Here is a 9,006-nt window from a genome sequence, read left to right as displayed (position 1 = left end):
TACAAGCACATCCCTATGGTGACAGTTTTGTCAGGGTTAGCATATTTCACTTGTCTGTTCCTAAATGTGGAAAGACAAATGGAATTCCCTAACACATGTGAGTGAGTCCTAACAGATTTAGTAAAGGTGCCTCAAGCATATGAATGTTATTACACACCACAATGTACAGTTACATACACGCATCTTACAAAAATACATATTATTCCAGATACGCAGACGGGCACAAACACGCAGACGCGCACATACACATCAGTACACGAATACATCATCTGAACCACCATCAATTGTAATGTCAGGTCAGACACATATATCTTTGTATCGCATAAACCTACAACTCCCAGTATGTAATTAACAATAGAGATACTGGGAGTTATCAGTCATCATCAGACTGCAGACCATACAGGAACCACATTACTGATGAGACACAGGCAGGATCACAAATGAACATTTACATGCAGGTATCTTACCTGAGACGGCTTCTCTGATTAGAGTCGTTCTCTTTCTGTTCTTCCTCTTGTCCAGACTCCATGATGAGTTCCACAGCTCGTCTCTGCAGACTTCCATCTTCTCCGGTCTTCTGCAGCACATCCCCACATGATGCCCTTAAAGATAGCAGTGTCATTATGATGCTCCTGAATAAAAATATCTACACTGAGCCCCTAAATAAACCTAACTCTTACAATGCTCCCTGCACAAAATATGACATACACTCTACCACTGTTAGGGTACATGCTCTCCACACTGTCCTCTCCTTACCATACTGGGCCCCCTCTTCACACTGTCCTCTCACACTGTGTCCCCCCTATACTACCCAGTCTCTATACTGTGCCCCTTCATCACACTCCACCTCCTCAGCATACTGTTACCTCCTTTCTGTGCCCTCACACTGTTTCCCCTATACTGCCGCATCTCTATACCTTCCCCCTCACTACCTAGTCTCTGTGCTGTGTCACATCACACTTTTCTCTCTCCATACTGTCTCCTCACACTATTCCCCCACTCTCCATACTGTTTCCTTATACATCCCCCTTCCCCATTCTGTTCCTGCACTCATTCCCACCCCTCCTCTAGTTCACCATACCGTTTCTTCACACATCTCCCCATTTTGTCTCCTAAAATTTCTCTCCCCAAATATAATAAATCATCGGAAGACCACACAGACATGCAGAAGCGCGCTTACACACACGAAAACAAGCGCACACAGACACATACTAAGGGCTCTTTCACACGTCAGTACATGCGGTGACAGTTTCCTCATGCACCACAGACACTGGTACACGTAGACCCATTCAAATGAATGTGCACACGTCAGTGTGTTTCCACTTTCCACAGACCATGTGGTGTCCATTGGCAAAACACGCTGACACGTCTGTTTTTTACCTGCTGCACAGGCCGCAAAACGTCCCGCACACTGATGACAGTTAGTGCTCTTCCCAAGCACTGGGTGCTGAGCGCTGCCCTCATCATAGATCCCTGCTGGCGCTGCGATCAGCAGCAGCAGGGTCAATGATGAGAGTAGTAGTCTACTCCAGCAGTGTCCAACTGTAAAAATAGGAATAAAATAAAAAAAATCCTTATACTCACCTCTCCTAAGAGTCACCCGCTGTAATCCGTGCGAGCACTCACGCCGAGGAGAATGACTCCTGCAGCGAGTGGACCCCGGAGCTGCGCTCAACAAGCGGTGCCCTGTCAATCACTGAGTGCAGCTCCGAGGCCCGCTCGCTGCAGAAGTCATTCTCTTCGGCGTGAGCGCTCGCACAGATTACAGCGGGTGACACTTAGGAGAGGTGAGTACAAGGATTTTTTAATTTTATTCCTATTTTTACAGTTGGACACGGCGGGAGTTGACTACTACTCTCATCATTGACCCTGCTGCTGCTGATCGCAGTGCCGGCAGGGATCCATGATGAGGGCAAGCGCTCAGCACCCGGCTCTTGGGAACAGCGTTAACTGTACACTGATTCCCAAGCACTGGTATGTGTCACACGGATGACACACAGGTGGACACATATCTCCAGTCCCGTAAATATCAGGACATGTGAAAGAGCCCTAATATACACACGCAGATACACATACCCACAGAAATGGGGACACGTACACACGCAGGCAAGCACACACAGAAATGCACACGCAATCATGCACAGACACACTCAGACAATCACACACAAAAATGCAGACAAGCAGGGAAGCACGCACAAACGTGTGAAGACACATATACAAGTAGGCATGCAGGCACTCAAATACATACACATGCAGGCATATACACACACATGCAGGTATATATACACACACACATGCAGGCATATACACACACACTGTACACACATGCAGGCATACACACACACACATGAAGGCAGGCATATACACACACTGTACACACACAGGCATATACACACACAAATGCAGGCATATACACACACACAGGAATATACACACACGCAGGCATATACACATACAGTCATGGCCAAAAGTATTGAGAATGAGACAAATAGTAATTTTTCCAAAGTTTACTGCTTCATTTTTTGTAATGGCAATTTGCATATACTCCTGAATGTCAAAGATTGATCAGCTTAACAGCAATTACTGTACTTGCAAAGTCAATATTTGCCCAGAAAATGAACTTTAACCCCCAAAACACATTTTAACATCATTGCAGTCCTGCCTTAAAAGGAGCAGCTAACATCGTTTTAGTGATTGATCCATTAACTCAGGTGTGGGTGTTGATGAGGACAGGGCTGGCGATCAATCAGTCATGATTAAGTAAGAATGACATCACTGGACACTTTAAAAGGAGGCTGGTTCTTGGTATCATTGTTTCTCTTCAGTTAACCATGGTTATCTCTAAAGAAACATGTGCAGCCATCATTGCAATGCCCAAAAATGGCCTAACAGGGAAGAGTATCGCAGCTACAAAGATTGCACCTCAGTCAACAATCTATCGCATCATCAAGAACTTCAAGGAGAAGCATGTCAAAAAGGCTCCAGGGCACCCAAGAAAGACCAGCAAGCACCAGGACCGTATCTTAAAACTGTTTCAGCTGCAGGATCGGACTACCAGCAGTGCCGAGCTTGCTCAGGAATGGCAGCAGGCTGATGTGAGTGCTTCTGCACGCACTGTGAGGCGGAGACTCTTTGAGCAAGGGCTGGTTTCAAGGAGGGCAGCAAAGAAGCCACTTCTCTCCAGAAAAAACATCAGGGACCGACTGATATTCTGCAAAAGGTACAGGGAGTGGACTGCTGAGGACTGGGGCAAAGTCATTTTCTCTGATGAATCCCCTTTTCGATTGTTTGGGACATCTGGAAAACAGCTTATTCGGAGAAGAAGAGGTGAGAACTACCACCAGTCTTGTCTCATGCCAACTGTAAAGCATCCTGAAACCATTCATGTGTGGGGTTGCTTCTCAGCCAAGGGAATCGGCTCACTCACAGTCTTGCCTAAAAACACAGCCATGAATAAAGAATGGTACCAGAATGTCCTCCAAGAGCAACTTCTCCCAACCGTCCAAGAGCAGTTTGGCGCCCAAAAATGCCTTTTCCAGCATGATGGAGCACCTTGCCATAAAGCAAAGGTGATAACAAAATGGCTTATGGAACAAAACATAGAGATTTTGGGTCCATGGCCTGGAAACTCCCCAGATCTTAATCCCATTGAGAACTTGTGGTCAATCATCAAGAGACGGGTGGACAAACAAAAACCAACAAATTCTGGCAAAATGCAAGCATTGATTATGCAAGAATGGACTGCTATCAGTCAGGATTTGGTCCAAAAGTTGATTGAGAGCATGCCAGGGAGAATTACAGAGGTCTTGAAGAAGAAGGGGCAACACTGCAAATATTGACTTGCTGCATTAACTCATTCTAACTGTCAATATAACCTATTTGTACTCATAATATGATTGCAATTATATTTCTGTATGTGATATAAACATCAGACAAACACTAATAAAAACCAGAGGCCAGCAGATCATGGGAAAATATAATTTTGGTGTCATTCTCAAAACTTTTGGCCATGACTGTACACACAGGCATATACACATACACAGGGATATATACACACACACACACAGGCATATACACACACAGGCAGGCAGCATATACATAAAAATTCATACAAACACACACTATATTACACAATCTGTACAGTACAGAAGCGCTCCTAAGGCGGAAGACTGCAGTGCAGGGCGCGCTGTGACGTCACTTTCAGCAGACGTGCGGCCCTGTCTGCTAAATGTGACGCTGCAGTACAGCCCCTGCTCTGCTCTTCGGCTCTCCTGCTCCCAGGCCACTCCCGCTACTGTTCTGGGCATCGCGGCGGCGGTGAGAGTGTGTGCGCGTGCCCTTAAAGGGCCCGCGACCACTTTTTTTTTCCTTTTTTTTTTTTTAAATTCTCCTCTGCCTTCTCTGCAGGGGGCCGGGGCCCACCGGGAAATTTCCTGGCACCCCGCCAGGCCTGTCCGAGCCTGCTGACAACCCCCCACTCTCCTATCTCCCAGCCTCCCTCATCCCCGCTCCATCAGCTACTAGTTACCAAAGTGTTTTCTGCTTGGTGAGCTCAGCTGACATCAGTCTGACAGTTTCCACTAAGATATATTGCAGAAAAGGCAGCCCACCGCACAGCCTGGAATGCCGGCTGCACTTTTCAGTAAGATATCTTGCTGTTGTCCATAATAGCATGGAACATTAAAAGATAAGCTTCAAGTCACGGACCATGAGCTGGGAGTCAGAGGGAACAGACAGAGGCTGCAGTGCTGGGACGAGGCACAGGTTTTGCCTCACACACTTGTACGTGTCAGCGCCTCACCTGATTCCTTCAGCATCCTGTCACATGCGCAGAAAAAACCCAGCTCAGTCTCAGACCAAAGTCACTGGCAGGGGCTGGAGGGGATGGAGCGCTGCCTGGCCGTTTCTATTGAGAGTGCAGGAACGACGTAGCTCCTGTCTCATTGATAATTGGAAAGGAGCCCCCAACACAGCCCCCAGTGTGACCGCAACCATTATGCCCCCACTGGGGGCCCCTGAGGGAGTGGGGGCCCCAGGCATTTGCTTTGTTTGCCTCCCCATAATGTCAGCCTGCCCACATCTGATACTTCCCATTTATTCCCCCTCTTATCGCTCTCATCCTAATATGAATTACCGCAATCTCTCCTATGTAAAACCTGTGTCCTTGACGACCACCCCTCTGCTCCCTCTCTCTGGAGCACTCTGAAATGCCCACTCTGTCTGTAATAAGCTCCATGTGATTCATGACCTCCTTACCTCTCACAATTTCTCCTTCCTGGGCCTCACCGAAACATGGCTGACACCCTCCAACACTGCCTCCCTTGCTCCGCTGTGTTATGATGGCCTCCACTTTGCCCACACTCTTCTCCTTGGCAACATACATGGCGGAGGAGTGGGTCTTCTTCTTTCTACCAACTGCACCTTTAATCCAATCCCACCTCTAACCTCCCTTATCTTCTCTTTTGAAGTCCACTCTGTCCGCATCTATTCTACCTCCAAGTGGCCGTCATATACCGACCTCCGGGCCCGGCCACTACCTATATTGACTAATTCTCCACCTGGCTTCTTCACTTTCTTTCCGCTGACATTCCCACTATCATAATGGGTGACTTCAGCATCCCTACTGACACCCTCCAGTCAGCAGCCTCCAAACTCCTGTGTCTTACTTTATCTTTTGAACTTACTCAATGTTCCTCCTCAGCCACCCACACAGACGGAAATACATTAGACCTTATCTTCACCCGTCTCTGCTCCCTATCTAACTTCACAACCTCCCCTCTCCCCCTACCTCATCACCATCTACTCACTTTCTGTTAGCAGAGGATTAATCCGCGTGACATCCAGAGTTTAGAACACAGAATGTAGGTTTATTCATATCCAGCATAGGCACAGCATGGAGTCTGGTGTTACTGCAGCATGAGGAAATCAAATCAGATATATAACAACAACACAGGAAGAGAAGGAGGGGGCATCCTGTCTGTGGGAGTTTTTTTTTTTAACTAAACTTTGTTAACAACCTCACAATATGCACAACATATGAAACAGCACAGTAGTTGTTGCAATACACATACAGATTAATATGTATTATTCCAACACCCCCACTCAACAACTACTTATCCTCTTAGTCCCATTGTGGTTCTCAATTCTTTTAACCTAGCTCGTGGCAATGGCTTTGTCATAATGTCAGCTACCATCTTATCAGTTTCACAATAGACAAAGTGAATTATCCCACGATCTATCAAATCACGTAGATGATGATGTCTGACGTCAATGTGCTTGGTTCTAGCACTGATTTTTTCACTGCATGCAAGTTTAATGCATCCTTGGTTGTCCTCATAAATCACCGTCGGCTGAGTTGTCGGTTTGCCAAGATCGTCCATCAATTGTCTTAGCCAAACAACCTCCTGGCTTGCATAGGCTGCGGACACATACTCCGCTTCTGTAGATGACAAGGCAACAGACACTTGTTTCCTACTAGACCAGGAGATTGAACTTTCTCCAACTTTAAACAAGTATCCACTTGTGGATTTATGATCACGCGAATCACCAGCCCTATCCACATCTACATAGCCGGTAAGTTCTAGATCTCCTGCTGCAGATAGTTTTAAATTTACATCTTGCGTTTCTTTCAAATATCGGAGAAGTCTCTTAACAGCATTCCAGTCTCTTTGGCGCGGTTTTTCCACATATCTGCAAAGGATTCCAACTGTTGTTGTGATATCCGGTCGAGTCATAGTTGATATGTATAGAAGTGTCCCCACTGCCTGACGATATTTCTCATTGTTAGGCAACAGGTCATCTTCTCCTTCCAGCTTCAGGTAGGATGGTTCCATTGGGGTTGATATACCTTTGACCTCCGACATTTTAAACTGATTCAGAATCAAATTAATTTTTGCACTTTGGTTTAGAAGAAAACTTCCATCTTCCTCTCTCTGGATTTGGATTCCAAGATAATATGTCACACTTCCAAGGTCTTTTGATTCAAAGTGCTGATTCAGAATTTCAGTCATTTTTCCAATTTCTGCGTCGTCTTGATGAACAACAATCACGTCGTCCACATATAAGAGAATATACATCCACTTTCCATCTGTATATTTTGTCTTCCAACAAGACTTTATTCATCTTGGCGTTCCATGCTCTTGCTGATTGCTTAAGACCATAGAGAGATTTTTGTAGTTTGCAAACAAGATTCTCTTGACCTCTTTTTACATAACCTTCAGGTTGAGTCATGTATAAGTCCTCCTCAATGTCACCATTTAAAAAGGCAGTTTTTATATCCAAATGTCTGACATACATCTTTTGTACAGCAACTACAGCTAACAAAGCTCTGAACGTGGTCTGTTTAGTGACTGGAGCAAATGTAGCATCGTAATCTTCGCCATACTTTTGAGAATATCCTTTTGCGACCAACCTTGCTTTGAATCTGTGGACTTTACCTTCTGAGTCATATTTGGTTTTGAAGACCCACTTGCACTTGATTGCCTTTTTGCCCCGTGGTAGCTTGGTGAGTTTCCAAGTTTGGAGTTGATGAAGCGATTTGATTTCCTCATTAGCGGCATCGATCCACTTTGTTCTTTCATGGACAGGTAGTGCTTGCATTTCATCCCATGACTGCGGCTCTGACTCAGGTAGTGTCTTGACAATGTAGGATAGACGTTTAGCTGGTATACCTTTGCTTGATCTTGACGATCTCCTGATTTCAGATTCACCTGATTTTTCTGTTGTTCCTTCATTAGTTGAAGAATCCAGCCAGACCTCTACATCCTCCTTGTTGCTGTCTTGTAATTGTGACTTCAGCTGGACTACTGGCGTGATGTCACAAAACTTGGGTGATACAAAGTTCTCATCAATCACTACATCTCTACTTATTGTGATCTAGTTTGTTTCTGGGTGTAGAATCAAAATGCAGCAGCAGGGGTTTTAGAAATAACTACACAAAAAAATAAATGTAAACACAAGCAGGTGTAGTGCTATAGAAATGTAAAACTTAACATTTATTACCACTAGATAAAATATGTGCAAAATACAAGGACCTAAAAACACAGATGTACTGTCTGTGATATTAGATAGCCAAAATACTTCCATGTATTGTTGCGTCCAAAGATATAGATATATGTCATATAAGCATATTGTATCTCTGACGCAACCAAGAAAGTGTGGCAAAAAGAAAATGATGGAGCCTACGGGACACTATAACAACTTATTGTGTCTCAATATGTGAGAACGCAGAAACATTAACCCTATCAATGGTAACCATTTAACCTTGCTATATATAGAAATGGAACATCCTCACCAATTTTGATATCCGTTCCTGCTCTCAGACTTCAAGATAGCTCCATATGATGGGGGCAGACCAAGTCTCATAGGGTCACCAGCCCATCACAATATACCGCTCCCGACGCGTTTCTTTGCCTTAGCTAGTCATCAGGGGAAAAAAAGAGAAGACATGCGGTATGCACGCTGCCCACAATCGCGCAGCTCATTCACCAGACAGCGCCATTTGACACTCTGATAAGTCCTCTTTTAAATCCTAGTCGCGCTATACTCGCGATCGTGTCACTTCCGGTTCCGGTCAGCTGACATCCGGTATGTGGAACGCAGGTGCCGGGCGTGACACGCAAGCGTCACATCCGGTGTGCGCATCACAGACAAGGAAAAACCGCACACTACGGAGCGACGATTAAGGGGCACACAAGGTAACCAACTGACATCTTGTGTTGGATGGTGACATGAAGCCCTCCCATCCATAAGTACCCCAGGCCAGGGCAAATGTCCAAGTTATACAGTAGCTGACACCCATCCAGGCACATACCGTATGTACCGCGGTATATACTAACCGCGTATATTCTACCCCAATGGTTCATGAGCTGGAAATACCTCATAGGTCAAAACCGCACAGTGGTGCCACGGCCCAGGTCGAGAGCGCACTTAAAGCCCAAACAAAAAATTATTATGAAAATAAAAATGGAAATAAAGGTGAAATTATGAAAAAAAAAAAAAAAAAAG

This window comes from Phyllobates terribilis, unplaced genomic scaffold, assembly GCF_046119375.1.
Source record: "Phyllobates terribilis strain yellow unplaced genomic scaffold, ASM4611937v1 Scaffold_47__1_contigs__length_9908305, whole genome shotgun sequence".
NCBI lineage: Eukaryota > Metazoa > Chordata > Amphibia > Anura > Dendrobatidae > Phyllobates > Phyllobates terribilis.
Note: the sequence above shows the minus strand (reverse complement) of the source record.